This window comes from Salmo salar, chromosome ssa27, assembly GCF_905237065.1.
Source record: "Salmo salar chromosome ssa27, Ssal_v3.1, whole genome shotgun sequence".
NCBI classification, from domain to species: domain Eukaryota; kingdom Metazoa; phylum Chordata; class Actinopteri; order Salmoniformes; family Salmonidae; genus Salmo; species Salmo salar.
The window spans coordinates 37,427,107-37,447,500 of record NC_059468.1 but is presented as its reverse complement, the minus strand read 5'-3'; the positions used below and the strand labels follow the sequence as shown (position 1 = coordinate 37,447,500).

Genomic DNA, 20,394 nt, shown 5'->3' with positions numbered 1-20,394 from the left:
TTAGAAAGCACATTATATAAAGTACATCATAATCTGACCTTGTGTATCCTCTTTTATTTTGTTGTTATATTAGGAGGTTATCTAAGGGTATTTTCCAGTCACGCTTGTTTTAAGTGGGTAGTTGGAACACCAGATGAAATAGTAAAACAGTAGCCGCTGCAATGTCTAATCTGGTGCGCAAAAAGACAAGTGAAAGTTGTGGGAATATAAATGTGTTCCAGTTTACGCACGCACGGTTACACGTACCGCCCTTCAAGTATGTTAACATCCTATTTCATCTGTATCTGTATCACCACCTTCAAAACGTCTCTACAATGTTGTCTAGACAAAAGGCCATAAGACTCTTATGAAGGAAAGATACAGAAAAGACTTACCAGAGTTGTGGAGTAGTTCACTGTGCTTACAGAAGAGTGGGAGATGAAGACAGGAGGGGAAGGGAGGAGAGGAGAAGAGAGTCAGGAAATGGGAGGAGAGGGGGGGAGGAGGAGGAGAGGAGAAGAGGAGAGGAGGAGAGATGGAGGAGAGATGGAGGAGAGGAGAGGAGAGGGGAGGAGGAGAGGAGAGGGGAGAGGGGAAGAGGAGGGGGAGAGGGGAAGGAGAGGAGGAAAGGAGAAGAGGAGAGACAGGAGGTGAGTCAGAAGAAGAGACAGACTAATTAGTAGAGCCTGAAGGGTTGCACTGATCTCCTCCATCCTCAACACTACTATTAAAACACTGCTGATTAGTATGAGGTTGGGGTACCGTAGAGGTGATTGATTGCACACCAGTTCAAAAGTCATTTTGCTTTGTTTTGTGTCACGTCAGCACAACCCTGAGTTGTCCGTTCCTTTGTTCATATTCCGGTGCCCATTCTCAGATGGTGTACGATGATGAGACCGTAGTGTTGGAAGAGTGAGAGAAAGTGGAATTCAGATTTATTTAGAAGGTGTGATGCTTGTTAGTGACAGTTCTTCCACCACTTATCACAGGTTTGAAGTAGGCTACTATTCACAGACACTACAGGAAATACAGTGGGTACATGATGCTTATAACAGTAGATACGGCTGTAATATTATTGTTGTAAAGGGGTTTATAACCAGCTTGTCAGAATATATACTTTATTGTCCATTTGGTTAGAACCATATTTATCTTCTGCCTTTCACAACACCCTAAGATGTACACCCTCACGCCCTCACATTGGTAGGGTGGGTATTGTATGGTCAGGGTGGTAGGGTGGGAATTGTATTGTATGGTCAGGGTGGTAGGGTGGGTATTGTATTGTATGGTCAGGGTGGTAGGGTGGGTATTGTATTGTCGGGGTGGTAGGGTGGGTATTGTATTGTCAGGGTGGTAGTGTGGGTATTGTATTGTATGGTCAGGGTGGTAGGGTGGGTATTGTATTGTATTGTCAGGGTGGTAGGGTGGGTATTGTATTGTCAGGGTGGTAGGGTGGGTACTGTATTGTCAGGGTGGTAGGGTGGGTATTGTATTGTCAGGGTGGTAGGGTGGGTATTGTATTGTCAGGGTGGTAGGGTGGGTACTGTATTGTATGGTCAGGGTGGTAGGGTGGGTATTATATTGTCAGGGTGGTAGGGTGGGTACTGTATTGTATTGTCAGGGTGGTAGGGTGGGTATTGTATTGTCAGGGTGGTAGGGTGGGTACTGTATTGTCAGGGTGGTAGGGTGGGTATTGTATTGTCAGGGTGGTAGGGTGGGTATTGTATTGTCAGGGTGGTAGGGTGGGTATTGTATTGTATGGTCAGGGTGGTAGGGTGGGTATTGTATTGTATGGTCAGGGTGGTAGGGTGGGTATTGTATTGTCAGGGTGGTAGGGTGGGTACTGTATGGGCAGGGTGGTAGGGGTGGGTATTGTATTGTCAGGGTGGTAGGGTGGGTATTGTATGGTCAGGGTGGTATGGTGGGTATTGTATTGTCAGGGTGGTAGGGTGGGTATTGTATTGTCAGGGTGGTAGGGTGGGTATTGTATTGTATGGTCAGTGTGGTAGGGTGGGTATTGTATTGTCAGGGTGGTAGGGTGGGTATGGTCAGGGTGGTAGGGTGGGTATTATATTGTATGGTCAGGGTGGTAGGGTGGATATTGTATGGTCAGGGTGGTAGGGTGGGTATTGTATTGTATGGTCAGGGTGGTAGGGTGGGTATTGTATTGTCAGGATAGTAGGGTGGGTATTGTATGGTCAGGGTGGTAGGGTGGGTATTGTATTGTATTGTCAGGGTGGTAGGGTGGGTATTGTATGGTCAGGGTGGTAGGGTGGGTATTGTATTGTCAGGGTGGTAGGGTGGGTATTGTATTGTCAGGGTGGTAGGGTGGGTATTGTATGGGCAGGGTGGTAGGGTGGGTATTGTATTGTATTGGCAGGGTGGTAGGGTGGGTATTGTATTGTATTGTCCGGGTGGTAGGGTGGGTATTGTATTGTCAGGGTGGTAGGGTGGGTATTGTATGGTCAGGGTGGTAGGGTGGGTATTGTATGGTCAGGGTGGTAGGGTGGGTATTGTATTGTCAGGGTGGTAGGGTGGGTATTGTATTGTATGGTCAGGGTGGTAGGGTGGGTATTGTATTGTCAGGGTGGTAGGGTGGGTATTGTATTTTATTGTCAGGGTGGTAGGGTGGGTATTATATTGTCAGGATGGTAGGGTGGGTATTATATTGTATTGTCAGGATGGTAGGGTGGGTATTGTATTGTCAGGGTGGTAGGGTGGGTATTGTATTGTCAGGGTGGTAGGGTGGGTATTGTATTGTCAGGGTGGTAGGGTGGGTGTTGTATTGTCAGGGTGGTAGGGTGGGTGTTGTATTGTCAGGGTGGTAGGGTGGGTATTGTATTGTCAGGGTGGTAGGGTGGGTATTGTATTGTGTTGTCAGGGTGGTAGGGTGGGTATTATATTGTATTGTCAGGGTGGTAGGGTGGGTATTGTATTGTATGTCAGGGTGGTAGGGTGGGTATTGTATTGTCAGGGTGGTAGGGTGGGTACTGTATGGGCAGGGTGGTAGGGTGGGTATTGTATTGTCAGGGTGGTAGGGTGGGTATTGTATTGTCAGGGTGGTAGGGTGGGTATTGTATTGTCAGGGTGGTAGGGTGGGCATTGTATGGTCAGGGTGGTAGGGTGGGTATTATATTGTATGGTCAGGGTGGTAGGGTGGGTATTGTATGGTCAGGGTGGTAGGGTGGGTATTGTATTGTATGGTCAGGGTGGTAGGGTGGGTATTGTATTGTCAGGATAGTAGGGTGGGTATTGTATGGTCAGGGTGGTAGGGTGGGTATTGTATTGTATTGTCAGGGTGGTAGGGTGGGTATTGTATGGTCAGGGTGGGTATTGTATTGTCAGGGTGGTAGGGTGGGTATTGTATTGTCAGGGTGGTAGGGTGGGTATTGTATGGGCAGGGTGGTAGGGTGGGTATTGTATTGTATTGTCCGGGTGGTAGGGTGGGTATTGTACGGTCAGGGTGGTATGGTGGGTATTGTATTGTCAGGGTGGTAGGGTGGGTATTGTACGGTCAGGGTGGTATGGTGGGTATTGTATTGTCAGGGTGGTAGGGTGGGTATTGTATGGTCAGGGTGGTAGGGTGGGTATTGTATGGTCAGGGTGGTAGGGTGGGTATTGTATTGTCAGGGTGGTAGGGTGGGTATTGTATGTATGGTCAGGGTGGTAGGGTGGGTATTGTATTGTCAGGGTGGTAGGGTGGGTATTGTATTTTATTGTCAGGGTGGTAGGGTGGGTATTATATTGTCAGGGTGGTAGGGTGGGTATTATATTGTATTGTCAGGGTGTTAGGGTGGGTATTATATTGTATTGTCAGGGTGGTAGGGTGGGTATTGTATGGGCAGGGTGGTAGGGTGGGTACTGTATGGGCAGGGTGGTAGGGTGGGTACTGTATGGGCAGGGTGGTAGGGTGGGTATTGTATGGGCAGGGTGGTAGCGTGGGTATTGTATTGTATTGTCAGGGTGGTAGGGTGGGTATTATATTGTATTGTCAGGGTGGTAGGGTGGGTATTGTATTGTCAGGGTGGTAGGGTGGGTATTGTATGGTCAGGGTGGTAGGGTGGGTACTGTATGGGCAGGGTGGTAGGGTGGGTACTGTATGGGCAGGGTGGTAGGGTGGGTATTGTATTGTCAGGGTGGTAGGGTGGGTACTGTATGGGCAGGGTGGTAGGGTGGGTACTGTATGGTCAGGGTGGTAGGGTGGGTATTGTATTGTCAGGGTGGTAGGGTGGGTACTGTATGGGCAGGGTGGTAGGGTGGGTACTGTATTGTCAGGGTGGTAGGGTGGGTATTGTATTTTATTGTCAGGGTGGAAGGGTGGGTATTCTATTGTCAGGGTGGTATTGTGGGTATTGTATTGTCAGGGTGGTAGGGTGGGTACTGTATGGGCAGGGTGGTAGGGTGGGTACTGTATGGGCAGGGTGGTAGGGTGGGTATTGTATTGTATTGTCAGGGTGGTAGGGTGGGTATTGTATTGTCAGGGTGGTAGGGTGGGTACTGTATGGGCAGGGTGGTAGGGTGGGTATTGTATTGTCAGGGTGGTAGGGTGGGTATTGTATTGTCAGGGTGGTAGGGTGGGTATTGTATGATCAGGGTGGTAGGGTGGGTATTGTATTGTCAGGGTGGTAGGGTGGGTATTGTATTGTCAGGGTGGTAGGGTGGGTATTGTATTGTATGGTCAGGGTGGTAGGGTGGGTATTGTATGGTCAGGGTGGTATGGTGGGTATTGTATTGTATGGTCAGGGTGGTAGGGTGGGTATTGTATTGTCAGGGTGGTAGGGTGGGTATTGTATTGTCAGAGTGGTAGGGTGGGTACTGTATGGGCAGGGTGGTAGGGTGGGTACTGTATTGTCAGGGTGGTAGGGTGGGTATTGTATTGTCAGGGTGGTAGGGTGGGTATTGTATTGTCAGTGTGGTAGGGTGGGTATTGTATTGTCAGGGTGGAAGGGTGGGTTTGTATTGTCAGGGTGGTAGGGTGGGTATTGTATTGTCAGGGTGGTAGGGTGGGTACTGTATGGGCAGGGTGGTAGGGTGGGTATTGTATTGTCAGGGTGGTAGGGTGGGTATTGTATTGTATTGTCAGGGTGGTAGGGTGGGTGTTGTATTGTCAGGGTGGTAGGGTGGGTACTGTATGGGCAGGGTGGTAGGGTGGGTATTGTATTGTATGGTCAGGGTGGTAGGGTGGGTATTGTATTGTGTTGTCAGGGTGGTAGGGTGGGTATTGTATTGTATGGTCAGGGTGGTAGGGTGGGTATTGTATTGTCAGGGTGGTAGGGTGGGTACTGTATGGGCAGGGTGGTAGGGTGGGTATTGTATTGTATGGTCAGGGTGGTAGGGTGGGTATTGTATTGTCAGGGTGGTAGGGTGGGTATTGTATGGTCAGGGTGGTAGGGTGGGTATTGTATTGTATTGTCAGGGTGGTAGGGTGGGTATTGTATTGGTGATAATATTGGAAGACCATATGCTCAGCTGGAGGTGACAATCACAGATGTCAATGGAGGTGGGAGGGAAAAGGGGATGGAGGGAGAGAAGAGGGGAGATGAGGGGGGAGGGATGAATGGAGAGGAGCGAGGTTGGAGGAGGGAGAGGATGTGGGAGGGAGAGGAGTGGGGAATGTTCTGGAAGAGTGGCAGTGACACGAGGGTAGGGCGGGAGGGGAGCCATTGTGTGTGTGTGTGTGTGTGTGTGTGTGTGTGTGTGTGTGTGTGTGTGTGTGTGTGTGTGTGTGTGTGTGTGTGTGTGTGTGTGTGTGTGTGTGTGTGAGGTGTGTGTGTGGGTGTTAGGTGTGTGTGTGTGTGTGTGTGAGGTGTGTGTTTATGTGTGTGTGTGTGTGTGTGAGGTTCCTCCCTTCTTCTCCCCCTGCTCCCCTACTCTCTGGGGATGCCGTCTGGTTGGTGCTGTCATTTCACATCACCAGACGGTCTGGCCCACGTGCACCTGCTCCTTACATTTACATTAGAGACAGAGGGGAGGGGCAGGGCCAATGGGGAGGGTGTGACATCATGAAACTAAAGAAAAGAAAACAAATGGGTGCCAAGAATACGGTGAAGTTGCCCCTGTATGCTGATCTTGGGTCAGTGTCGCATTTCCCCCACTAATGTTTAAGGTTAGAATTGGCGGTGGGGGGGTTGGTTGGAGAAGCTGATTCTAGATCTGTACCTAGGGGAAACTTCACTCCGAAAGCGTGTTTTGGAGTCTATGCTTTGTGAGATTTCCATCCTATATTACAGTAGCTGTGACCCTGAGTTAGCACAGCAGAGCTGAATGAGGACGGCTGAGCACACAGAAACTGATCCATAGTAGCCTAGTGACCATTGTGTTTGGGACTGTCTATCCCCCCCCAGAGTACTTGGCTCAAAGTGGCTTAGATATGCCAATTACAACCGCACTGTGCCCTCAGAGACCGAATCCAGACCCCCCCCCCCCCAACTGTGTGCAAATCTCTGTGGAATTTATCTCTTGTGTTTTTATTTCTAACAGTTTGTAGCAGTGGCATAGGCAGAAGGCAGGGCCAGCAAACATTTAGGTGGGCCAAAATTTAGGCACTCAAATCATCATAGAATTATTATAAAACGATCATAAAATTATCATTAAAACAAAGTCTACCCTACTGTAATCGATCTCACACAACAAACCAATTAACATGTGATTTTCACATTACAGAGCAAATAGTTTTGTAGGCCTACGTAAATCCATGACTTGCATTTAACATGGACTCACATGGACCGACACCATCATCATCATCATCATTATTATTATTATTATTTATTTAACCTTTATTTAACCTTAATTTAACCCTTATTTATCCTCTATTTAACCTCTATTTAACCTTTATTTAACCTTTATTTAAGTAGGCAAGTCAGTTAAGAACGAATTATTATTTACAATGACGGCCTACACCGGCCAAACCCGGACGACCCTGGGCCAATTGTGCGCTGCCCTATGGGACTCCCAATCACCTAATAAACCATAGGCCTATAGATTATGAGACTAGGACATAATGCCCTGATATAACAGTAATAACAGTAATAATGTGCAGGTCTCAGGCCTGTGCAGCTGTTGATAGCCCATCTAAACTACACCTAAACTATATCGAAACTCATTTCACACATAATAATGGAGTTAGCCTAAAGACAATATTAAATTGACAATAGTCTGATGGGTGAGAATATTATAAATTGTTACATTTTATATGAATAATCTGATGAACAGCAAAGCTTGGAATTGACACAGGCAGGGAAACAAAAAGTGACTTTTGCAAATTCTCTTACGGACTCACAAGCAGGTAAGATGTTTTGATGTCTATATTGTATCAGAAAGAGCAGATTCTGCAGTTTCCAAATCACCTATCCTTGTCAAACAACTCTCAGAAATTACCCATTGAGCTCTATTTCAAAATATCACTTTTTGGGGGGGAATTACTCCTATTTACATGCGTTCCCCACGTGCGCTCACAACACAGTAATACATTTAAATTCCAAATATTTAATTCTGTTCTTTTGAAATGCATTTTCTTAAATTCATGAATTCATTCCTTAAGACCTGCCCTTAACAAATGAATAATGAATTATCTTTGTGATGGTGTTTATTTAGTGTTTTTTCCTTTGTACATATAACTGTAACATGAACTAATTGAAAATGCTATTGTGTTCTTTGAAATACATTTTCTTTCATATTCTAATGTTACCTTCACAAACACAGCCAAATGATAATTCTTCCAATGGCATATATGAAATGTATTTATTAGACTGTTAGAATGTCGACTTTCCAAAGACACATCATTGGCCTGAGGTGGGGTCCAACGTGGCCAGGCGTGTCTAGTATTAGTCACTGGCACGGAGGCCAATCAAAGTAGATCAGATTTACATTAGGTTACACGCTGCATCAAAGGAAACGTAAATTATAGCCTGACAGTATGATAATACAGATAATAACAGGCCATAGCTTACATAGACTAGAACAGCGGTCTAAGAATAACCCATATTAATATATGTAGCCTTAGAAATAAGGTTAAGGAAATCAATAACTTGCTAACATCGGATAACATTCATATACTGGCCATCTCTGAAACTCACTTAGATAATTACTTTGATGATACAGCAGTAGCAATAGAGGGCTACACTCTTAGAAAAAAAGGTGCTATCTGGAACCTAAAAGGGTTCTTCGGCTGTCCCCATAGGAGAAACCTTTGAAGAACCCTTTTAGGTTCCAGGTAGAACCCTTTTGGGTTCCATGTAGAACCCTTTCCACAGAGTGTGTAACATCTACAGAACAGACAGGAATGCCTATGGGGGAGGTGTTGCTGAATATGTTCAGAGCCATATTCCTGTAAAGCTTAGAGGATCCCATGTCAAATATTGTTGAAGTATTGTAGTTGCAAGTTCACCTGCCTCATCTAATAACCTGCCCAGGGACTGCGGTTGAAAATTAGCCGGCTGGCTAAAACCGGCACTTTTACTGAAACGTTGATTAATGTGCACTGTCCCTGTAAAAATAAAATAAACACAAATAAATAAACTCAAATCTAAAGCCTGCTGCTATTGACCATCAAGAGCTAACAGTCATTATTTGCGAAATGTGTGTACAATGCTTGATAATGTGTGTGATGTTAACAGAACATTGACTGGTTAGCAACTAGCTGTCCTCTCAAGAGGTAGCTTCTGTGACTAATGCCCGTAAAATGACCCAGGTTATCACTCAACCAACTAGAGTCCATACCAATTGTACTGATCATATCTTATCAGATGCTGCAGAGCTTTGCTCCAAAGCAGTATCAGTTTCCATTGGCTGTAGTGACCATAACATTGTGGCAATAACAAGGAAAGACAAATTGCCAAAGGTTGAGCCGAAAGTAATTCATAAGAAATCATACAAAATGTTTTCCGGATTATTTTGTTGGTGTGATGTGTATGAGGAATTGAATCCAGATGCAGCACTGGAAGTATTTATGCAATTATTCATGACAATTGTTGAAAAGCTGTAATGTAGGCGCAGGGAGGCAGGAAACAAGTGCAGTTAGTGAGTTTAATAATAATGAACATGGAACGATACAAACAAGAGAATCGTATGACATGAAAACATAAACAATACTACTTGACGACTATTAACAGAAGAGTACTCTATAAAGGGTGAGTAATCAAGGGGGTAATGAAGTCCAGGTGTGACTGATGATGAGACGCAGGTGTAGGTAATGAGGGTTACCAGGTGTGCGTGAAAATGGGTTGCCAGGACTGGTGGTTAGTGGACCGGTGGTTAGTTAACCAGTGACGTTGAGCGCCAGAGAGTGGGAGCGGGAGTAGACGTGACAAAAGCATGCACCTGTTAAGAGACTAACAGTGAGAACTGTTAGAGCCCCCTGGATTGATGCTATTTTTATTTAACGAGGCAAGTCAGTTAGGAACAAATTCTTATTTACGATGACTGCCTACCCCAAACCAATTGTGCACTACCCTATGGGACCCCCAATCACAGCCGGAAGTGATTCAGCCTGGATTCAAACCAGGGACTGTAGTGACACCTCTTGCACTGAGATGCAGTGCCTTAGACCACTGCATTTGAGGTGCCGGTACTCAGTTCTGGTGAGTTCCTACCAAAGTCATGTAGGCCTAATGTGTTTAGGTAAAAATACAAATAATCTCCTGTTTGGAATGCTGACAAGTGGAGCATGAAAAATCTGATTGGGCCCACCCAGGCCCAGCTGTGCCTACGCTCCTGATTTGTAGAACTGGAAGAAGAGCACTACAAGCATTCTGGTGATTTAGCTTTAGCAAACCTTCCACCGAGTTAGAATGCCTTTTTTTTGTAGCTGTCTCCGTCCTTTAAAAGGATGTTACTCATTATTTATTACGTGTGATGGATGAAAGGTGCAGGGACGGTCTGTGAGAGACTGATTCACCACATCCTTTTTGTAATGGTGGAAAAATCAGTTGTTGAGACAATGGGAACGAGTTTTATTCTATTCCAATGTGTACGCTGCTCTTTGGCATGTGTGCGGTTTCTCGAGTTATTCCAGACCAGTTCTATCATCGCCTCAGGTTGTAGATCGGCTCGGGGGGCTTGAACAATCGCTCTTTTAGCAATTATGTTATAAACATGTAAATGTCTGACATTGAATTGATTCTGGTTAATTCCCTAAACTTGTATTTAATCGAATTTAAATTAATATCTAAGTTATAGTTCAATTTACTCCTGGAAATAGATACATTGATTTTATATGCAAATGAAGAGATTTTATATATCCTTGGTTATAATGGTGCAGCCTTGGCGCTTGCCATCGAACACAAGCCTCGAACACAATGATTAGATTAGGCTGGTCCCTGCCCGTTGCCCATTGGCCACTGCTATAAATACACTTACCTCATTGCATACGGAACCCCCTCCTTTTTACTAGAACCTAAACACGTTTAAAAAAAAAAAGATAGCCCGGATAATAACACACATGGAATTGCGACTCTATTTATCCATTGCGCGAAAAGAGTAGACAACCAGCCGTTTATTTTCATTGAGGAGTATTTGTTTCTTTTCATGAAATAGAGAGAAAAAGGTAAGTGCAATGTGAAACCTTGAACACTAGCGATGGATTATGTATTGTGTGATGCGATGCTCGCGAGGAAAGAAATCTGTTGACAATTTTTTCACCTTCGGCCTCATTTTCAGACAGACCCTTTAAACACCTGCATACCGTTTATTATCGATAAGCCTCGAATACTCGAATTTAATTTCCTAAAGAACGTTGCATTCTAACCGAAACATGTTTTGTTTACCCGTTTCATTGATCAAAAGCGTTAAAATATACCCCAAATAATTTTTGCGGCTCACAACGAGAGTTAGAATCATCTAGAATAGGGCTGCTGATTTGAGGGTAATTCACACATAGGAAACAGTGTAATAAATGTGTAATGTTTTCACTGATACAAATGTTAAATAATTATACAAATGTAGCCATTCGGATAAAGTAAAGGCGACTATAGCAATCCAATAACATCGATATGAATGTACCTCCGCAATGTTATTATACTCAATGTCAAATCAAAACAAATATACTACCTGAGTTGATAAAGATATTCTCAGGTTCATATGCATTTTTTTTGTATAATCAAAGGCTAAAACATATCATAGATTTTCTTCTTGGCTAATTTGTAGGCTCAATTTAACACAAATAATTAGATCTCCCAACTCCTTCTTTTCCCGTTTGTTTCCTTTGTCTTCAACTCTCTTTTAATAACGTTTCACTGAAGCTTTTTATAGCTTTCTTTGACTAATGTATTTATTAGACATTGAATAGGCCTAGTTCCTGTTACAATGGAGCAAAGGGAAAGGGGGATACCTAGTCAGTTGTACAACCAACTGAAATGTGTCTTCCACATTTAACACAATCCCTCTGAATCAGAGAGGTGCGGGGGGCTGCCTTAATCGACATCCACGTCTTCGGCGCCCGGGGAACAGTGGGTTAACTGCCTTGTTCAGGGGCAGAACAACAGATTTTTACCTTGTCAGCTCGGGGATTCGATCTAGCAACCTTTCGGGTTACTGGCCCAACGCTCTAACCATAGAGAGACCATAAAAGTGTTCTGATTTATCAGCATCCAAATCCTGAGTCTACCCGTATTAAGAGGAACAAAACAAGCCCCGCTTAGCCAACACCAGAGAGACGTGCTATTAAGTCTATTCATATTTTAACACAATTTCATTTGTCTGTTTCACTGTACAATTAAATCACCTGGAATGTAATGTAGCAACGGTAGGAGTAGTATTATCTTATAGGAAACACTGCATTTCTCATTGTCCAAGAGACAAGTGCTCCTCCTTGCAAACACACACATCTGCTTTCTAGTGTGTGAGTGATGTAACTAGACACTAGTGTAGAGCAATTCCACAGTAACAGAATGATGCTGAGTCTCAGATTTTTTACTTTAAAATGTATGTCAAACAAAAACCAATGATTGCAAAGTTAAACAAACCATACAACTCTATGCACAAGGACTACTTTAAACAATTTCAACTGAACATTTTTACAAAAACACATTTACCTGAAGATCAATGCAGATTCAAAGTTTGGTAACAGAATGACGGTTTGTGCTGGTTAAGAGAATGTCAAGAGTGTGCAAAGCTGTCATCAAGGAAAAGTGTGGCTACTTTGAAGAATCTAAAATCTAAAATATATTTTGATTTGTTTAATAACCTGTCTTGGGTATGTGGGATGTGACCGTCCCACCTGCGGGACACACTCCCAACAGCCAGTGAAATAGCAGGGCGGCAAATTCAAAACAACCAAAATCTCATCATTCAAATTTCTGAAACATACAACTATTTTACACCATTTTAAAGATACACTTCTCCTTAATGCAACCACATTGTCCGATTTCAAAAAGGCTTTACAGCGAAAGCAAAACATTAGATTATGTTAGGACACCACCTAATCAAGAAAAGCCACAGCCATTTTCCTAGCAAGGAGAGGCGTCACAAAAACCAGAAATACAGCTAAAATGAAGCACTAACCTTTGACGATCTTCATCAGATGACACTCATAGGACATCATGTTACACAATACATGTATGTTTTGTTCGATCAAGTTCATATTTATATCCAAAAACAGCATTTTACATTGGCGTGTGATGTTTAGGAAATGTTTGCCTCCCAAAACTTCCGGTGAATGTGCACATTAATTTACAGAAATACTCATCGTAAACGTTGACAAAATATATAACAATCATTTAAAGAATTATAGATACACTACTTCTTAATGCAGCCGCTGTGTCAGATTTCAAAATAACTTTACGGAGAAAGCACATTGTTCAATATTCTGAGTACAGAGCTCAGCTATCAATGCAAGCTATACAGCTACCCGCCAAGTCATGGTATCAACAAAACTCTAAATTAGTGTTATAAATCTTTACTTACCTTTGCTGATCCTCGGCGGAATGCACTCGCAGGACTCCCACTTCCACAAGAAATGTTCATTTGTTCGATAAAGTCCATCATTTATGTCCAAATACCTCCATTTTGTTGGCGCGTCCAGAACACTATTCCAAAGGCACGATGCGGGAGCGCAAATCAATAGACGAAAAGCTCAAAAGTTCCATTATCGTTTGTAGAAACATGTCAAACGATGTTTACAATCAATCCTTAGGGTGTTTTTAACATAAATAATTGATCATATTCCAACCGGACAATAGTGTATTCATTACAGAAGAAAAGTAAAAAATGCTAGCCATGCGTGAACGCGCATGAAGTAACTACATGACCTCAGACAGTCCACTGCTTGAACCGGCTCAAAATTCACCATAGAAGCCTCAAACAACTTTCTAAAGACTGTTGACATCTAGTGGAAGTCTTAAGAAGTGCAAAATGACCCCACAGACACTGTAGTTTCCATAGGCAATGGTTTGAAAGACTACAAGTCTCAAATTTCCCACTTCCTGGTTGGATTATTCTCAGGTTTTTGCCTGTCATATGAGTTCTGTTATACTCACAGACATCATTCAAACAGTTTTAGAAACTTCAGAGTGGTTTCTATCCAAATCTACTAATAATATGCATATTCTAGTTTCTGGGCCCGAGTAGTAGGCAGTTTAATTTGGGTACGTTTTTCATCCAGCCGTGAAAATACTGCCCCCTACCCATGAGAGGTTAATACTTTTTTGGTTACTACATGATTCCATATGTGTTATTTCATAGTGTTGATGTCTTCACTATTATTCTACAATGTAGAAAATAGTAAAAATAAAGTAAAACCCTTGAATGAGTAGGTGTGCCAACTTTTGACTGGTACTGTAGATATTTTTATGTCTGATTCACAGTGTCGGCCTCTCAAGGTGTCAGTTTCATTGACAGATGAAAGAACAGTGTGCATGGCTTGAGTCCCAAATGGCACTCTATTACCTACATAGGGAATAGGGTTCTATTTGGGATGCATATCATGTGTTATGAACCCAAACGTATCCCAGGGGTAGCAGACGCTCTAGCTCGGCCTATCATACTGGGACATGTTTTACTGCTTATGGATGTGACATTCCTCACTAGCAGAAAACTCTCTCCCGACATCGTGTCCCGGTGCGTGGGTGACATTAGTATGGAGAAGCTGTTAAACTGAACTTGTAGGCATCCCAAATGGCACCCTCTTCCCAACATACTGTAGTACAATGGCACCCTATTCCCTACATACTGTAGTACAATGGCACCATATTCCCTACATACTGTAGTACAATGGCACCCTATTCCCTACATACTGTAGTACAATGGCACCCTATTCCCTACATACTGTAGTACAATGGCACCCTCTTCCCAACATACTGTAGTACAATGGCACCCTATTCCCTACATACTGTAGTACAATGGCACCCTTTTCCCTACATACTGTAATACAATGGCACCCTATTCCCTACATACTGTAGTACAATGGCACCCTATTCCCTACATACTGTAATACAATGGCACCCTATTCCCTACATACTGTAGTACAATGGCACCCTATTCCCTACATACTGTAGTACAATGGCACCCTATTTCTATGGGTTTCCCTATGAGCCCTGGTCAAAAGTAATGCACTATATTATAGGGAATAGGGTGCGATTTGGGATGCAGATTTAGAATGTTTTGGTTGGTTCACCACCAGTCACCATGTTTTGGTTGGTTTATCACCAGTCACCATGTTTTGGTTGTTTTATCACCAGTCACCATGTTTTGGTTGGTTTATCACCAGTCACCATGTTTTGGTTGGTTCACCACCAGTCACCATGTTTTGGTTGGTTTATCACCAGTCACCATGTTTTGGTTGGTTCACCACCAGTCACCATGTTTTGGTTGGTTTATCACCAGTCACCATGTTTTGGTTGGTTTATCACCAGTCACCATGTTTTGGTTGGTTTATCACCAGTCACCATGTTTTGGTTGGTTTATCACCAGTCACCATGTTTTGGTTGGTTTATCACCAGTCACCATGTTTTGGTTGGTTCACCACCAGTCACCATGTTTTGGTTGGTTCATCACCAGTCACCATGTTTTGGTTGGTTCACCACCAGTCACCATGTTTTGGTTGGTTTATCACCAGTCACCATGTTTTGGTTGGTTTATCACCAGTCACCATGTTTTGGTTGGTTTATCACCAGTCACCATGTTTTGGTTGGTTTATCACCAGTCACCATGTTTTGGTTGGTTTATCACCAGTCACCATGTTTTGGTTGGTTTATCACCAGTCACCATGTTTTGGTTGGTTTATCACCAGTCACCATGTTTTGGTTGGTTCACCACCAGTCACCATGTTTTGGTTGGTTTATCACCAGTCACCATGTTTTGGTTGTTTTATCACCAGTCACCATGTTTTGGTTGGTTTATCACCAGTCACCATGTTTTGGTTGGTTCACCACCAGTCACCATGTTTTGGTTGGTTTATCACCAGTCACCATGTTTTGGTTGGTTCACCACCAGTCACCATGTTTTGGTTGGTTTATCACCAGTCACCATGTTTTGGTTGGTTTATCACCAGTCACCATGTTTTGGTTGGTTTATCACCAGTCACCATGTTTTGGTTGGTTTATCACCAGTCACCATGTTTTGGTTGGTTTATCACCAGTCACCATGTTTTGGTTGGTTCACCACCAGTCACCATGTTTTGGTTGGTTCATCACCAGTCACCATGTTTTGGTTGGTTCACCACCAGTCACCATGTTTTGGTTGGTTTATCACCAGTCACCATGTTTTGGTTGGTTTATCACCAGTCACCATGTTTTGGTTGGTTTATCACCAGTCACCATGTTTTGGTTGGTTTATCACCAGTCACCATGTTTTGGTTGGTTTATCACCAGTCACCATGTTTTGGTTGGTTTATCACCAGTCACCATGTTTTGGTTGGTTTATCACCAGTCACCATGTTTTGGTTGGTTCACCACCAGTCACCATGTTTTGGTTGGTTTATCACCAGTCACCATGTTTTGGTTGGTTTATCACCAGTCACCATGTTTTGGTTGGTTTATCACCAGTCACCATGTTTTGGTTGGTTTACCACCAGTCACCATGTTTTGGTTGGTTCACCACCAGTCACCATGTTTTGGTTGGTTTATCACCAGTCACCATGTTTTGGTTGGTTCACCACCAGTCACCATGTTTTGGTTGGTTTATCACCAGTCACCATGTTTTGGTTGGTTTATCACCAGTCACCATGTTTTGGTTGGTTTATCACCAGTCACCATGTTTTGGTTGGTTTATCACCAGTCACCATGTTTTGGTTGGTTTATCACCAGTCACCATGTTTTGGTTGGTTCACCACCAGTCACCATGTTTTGGTTGGTTTATCACCAGTCACCATGTTTTGGTTGGTTCACCACCAGTCACCATGTTTTGGTTGGTTTATCACCAGTCACCATGTTTTGGTTGGTTTATCACCAGTCACCATGTTTTGGTTGGTTTATCACCAGTCACCATGTTTTGGTTGGTTCACCACCAGTCACCATGTTTTGGTTGGTTTATCACCAGTCACCATGTTTTGGTTGGTTCACCACCAGTCACCATGTTTTGGTTGGTTTATCACCAGTCACCATGTTTTGGTTGGTTTATCACCAGTCACCATGTTTTGGTTGGTTTATCACCAGTCACCATGTTTTGGTTGGTTCACCACCAGTCACCATGTTTTGGTTGGTTCACCACCAGTCACCATGTTTTGGTTGGTTTATCACCAGTCACCATGTTTTGGTTGGTTTATCACCAGTCACCATGTTTTGGTTGGTTCACCACCAGTCACCATGTTTTGGTTGGTTCACCACCAGTCACCATGTTTTGGTTGGTTTATCACCAGTCACCATGTTTTGGTTGGTTTATCACCAGTCACCATGTTTTGGTTGGTTTATCACCAGTCACCATGTTTTGGTTGGTTTATCACCAGTCACCATGTTTTGGTTGGTTTATCACCAGTCACCATGTTTTGGTTGGTTTATCACCAGTCACCATGTTTTGGTTGGTTTATCACCAGTCACCATGTTTTGGTTGGTTCACCACCAGTCACCATGTTTTGGTTGGTTTATCACCAGTCACCATGTTTTGGTTGGTTTATCACCAGTCACCATGTTTTGGTTGGTTTATCACCAGTCACCATGTTTTGGTTGGTTTATCACCAGTCACCATGTTTTGGTTGGTTTATCACCAGTCACCATGTTTTGGTTGGTTTATCACCAGTCACCATGTTTTGGTTGGTTTATCACCAGTCACCATGTTTTGGTTGGTTTATCACCAGTCACCATGTTTTGGTTGGTTCACCACCAGTCACCATGTTTTGGTTGGTTCTTGCAAAATCTTGCCTAGTAACACTAAGGCGAACACTTCAATTCTGGGTCACAGGGAGGAAGAGAGGGAGAGATGGAGAGATGGAGAGATGAAGGATAGAGGGAGGCAAGGAGAGAGGGAAGAAGGGAGGGAGGAAGGAAGGAAGTGGAAGGATAGGGTGTGTAGAGGAGAGGCAGGGAGGGATAGAGGGAGGATAGATGGTGTCATGGGCCGGGGCACGCAGAGGAGGGAGGGAGAGAGGAGAGGCAGGGCGTGAGGGGAGGGAGGAAGGGTGGGATGAAGGGTGATAGAAAGGGAGGGAGAGATGGGGGAGGGAGTGGAAGGCCAGGGTGTGTAGAGGAGAGGCAGGGAGGGATAGAGGGAGGATAGATGGTGTCATGGGCCGGGGCACGCAGAGGAGGGAGGGAGAGAGGAGAGGCAGGGCGTGAGGGAGGGAGGAAGGGTGGGATGAAGGGTGATAGAAAGGGAGGGAGAGATGGGGGGAGGGAGTGGAAGGCCAGGGTGTGTAGAGGAGAGGCAGGGAGGGATAGAGGGAGGATAGACAGTGTGATGGGCCAGGGCACGCAGAGGAGGGAGGGAGAGACGAGAGGCAGGGCGTGAGGGTGGGATGAAGGGTGATAGAGAGGGAGGGAGAGAGGGAGTGGAAGGCCAGGGTGACTGATAGATAGATGGTGGCTTATGGCGGGGCGTGTAAAGGAGGAAGGGAGAGAGGAGAGGCAGGGAGGGATGGAGAGAGGGAGGAAGGAAGGAAGGGATAGTTGAGGAACCAGAGTGACCGATCCAGCAGCCCTCCTCATTAGCACACAAAGAGAGATCCATCTGCCCTCCACCTCAGTACACTGAGAGAGATCCATCTGCCCTCCACATCAGTACACAGAGATATCCATCTGCCCTCCTCATCAGTACACAGAGAGAGATCCATCTGCCCTCCACATCAGTACACAGAGATATCCATCTGCCCTCCTCACCAGTACACTGAGAGAGATCCATCTGCCCTCCACATCAATACACTGAGAGATATCCATCTGCCCTCCACATCAGTACACTGAGAGAGATCCATCTGCCCTCCACATCAGTACACTGAGAGATATCCATCTGCCCTCCACATCAGTACACTGAGAGATATCCATCTGCCCTCCACATCAGTACACTGAGAGATATCCATCTGCCCTCCACATCAGTACACAGAGATATCCATCTGCCCTCCTCACCAGTACACAGAGAGAGATCCATCTGCCCTCCACATCAGTACACAGAGAGAGATCCATCTTCCCTCCACATCAGTACACAGAGAGAGATCCATCTGCCCTCCACATCAGTACACTGAGAGAGATCCATCTGCCCTCCTCATTAGTACACAGAGAGAGATCCATCTGCCCTCCTCATCAGTACACAGAGATATCCATCTGCCCTCCACATCAGTACACAGAGAGATATCCATCTGCCCTCCACATCAGTACACTGAGAGATATCCATCTGCCCTCCTCATCAGTACACAGAGAGAGATCCATCTGCCCTCCACATCAGTACACAGAGATATCCATCTGCCCTCCTCACCAGTACACTGAGAGATATCCATCTGCCCTCCACATCAGTACACTGAGAGAGATCCATCTGCCCTCCACATCAGTACACAGAGATATCCATCTGCCCTCCTCACCAGTACACAGAGAGAGATCCATCTGCCCTCCACATCAGTACACAGAGAGAGATCCATCTGCCCTCCACATCAGTACACAGAGAGAGCTCCATCTGCCCTCCACATCAGTACACAGAGATATCCATCTGCCCTCCACATCAGTACACAGAGAGAGATCCATCTGCCCTCCACATCAGTACACTGAGAGAGATCCATCTGCCCTCCACAACAGTACACTGAGAGAGATCCATCTGCCCTCCTCATCAGTACACAGAGATATCCATCTGCCCTCCACATCAGTACACTGAGAGAGATCCATCTGCCCTCCTCACCAGTACACAGAGAGAGATCCATCTGCCCTCCTCATCAGTACACAGAGAGAGATCCATCTGCCCTCCACATCAGTACACAGAGAGAGATCCATCTGCCCTCCTCATCAGTACACAGAGAGAGATCCATCTGCCCTCCACATCAGTACACAGAGAGAGATCCATCTGCCCTCCTCATCAGTACACAGAGACATCTATCTGCCCTCCTCATCAGTACACAGAGACATCTATCTGCCCTCATCAGTACACAGAGACATCTATCTGTCCTCCTCATCAGTACACAGAGACATCTATCTGCCCTCCACATCAGTACACTGAGAGAGATCCAGCTCTAATCCCACTCAGGGGCCGATTAATGTTAAAGCCGCTTTCAACCCTTAAGCTGACTTTCAGCACCCAGCGACAAGCTACCGAGCATTTAGACATGTAGATTTGCTTTAGTCTATATATGTTTTATCCTAAATGCATTTGAGTGTTTTTATGTCTCTCTTCACATACTCAGTTGTAGGTGTGGGCTCAGTTGAGAGAGAGGACCAAGAGAGAGAAACATTGTTTTTATACAACAATGTACAAGGTGTTATTTTGCAGTTTTGCTGTGTGTGTGTGTGTGTGTGTGTGTGTGTGTGTATTCAATCACCCGTGCTCAATCAAAGGACTAGGGATGTGTTTTGTTTAGTGTGTGTTTCATCACATATGCCCTCTGCACAGCTGGGAACTGTAAATCCCTGTCTGAGGGAAGGAAGCAGTAGGCTGTGTCCCAAATGGCACCCTATTCCTCATGTACCCTATGTAGTGCACTACTTTTGACCTTATTCCCTATGTAGTGTACAACTTATGACCAGGGTCTTTAGGGCAGTATATAGGGTCCCATTTGGGATGCAGTCGTGGTTTAATCACCTCCAGAGCGCCTCTCTACACCTGGAGCACTGGAGACAGAGCCCACGCTTCCTGTCTGGTTTCTGCCGATTCAGCAGTTCATATCAGCAGTTCCCCCTTATCTACTGTTCTGCCAGTTTTACCAGCTTCATGCAGCACCGCCACTTGGCATCAGCTCTTCCCTTCTCTCACTTCCTGGGGGGCTGCAACCTGTGATTCCTCTCTCATCACATGGATCTCTCTCTCTCTTTCTGTCTCTGTCTCTCTCCCACACTGCCAGCTGACTTCCAAAACATTGCC

At 44.7% G+C, this 20,394-nt stretch overlaps 1 protein-coding gene across 11 annotated transcripts in view; it reads left to right on the top strand.

The window, feature by feature from the left end:
• Window positions 1-20,394, top strand: part of LOC106589039 (protein 4.1) — a 154,346-nt gene that overhangs the window by 35,910 nt on the left and 98,042 nt on the right. Inside the window, exon 1 of one of the 11 annotated variants that reach the window (XM_045709464.1) lies at window positions 10,334-10,519. The exons of the other annotated variants lie outside the window; for them this stretch is intronic. The gene's annotated coding sequence lies outside the window, so the exon portion shown is untranslated. Of the gene's footprint in view, window positions 1-10,333; window positions 10,520-20,394 lie in introns of those variants that run through there. 11 annotated transcript variants of the gene reach the window in all.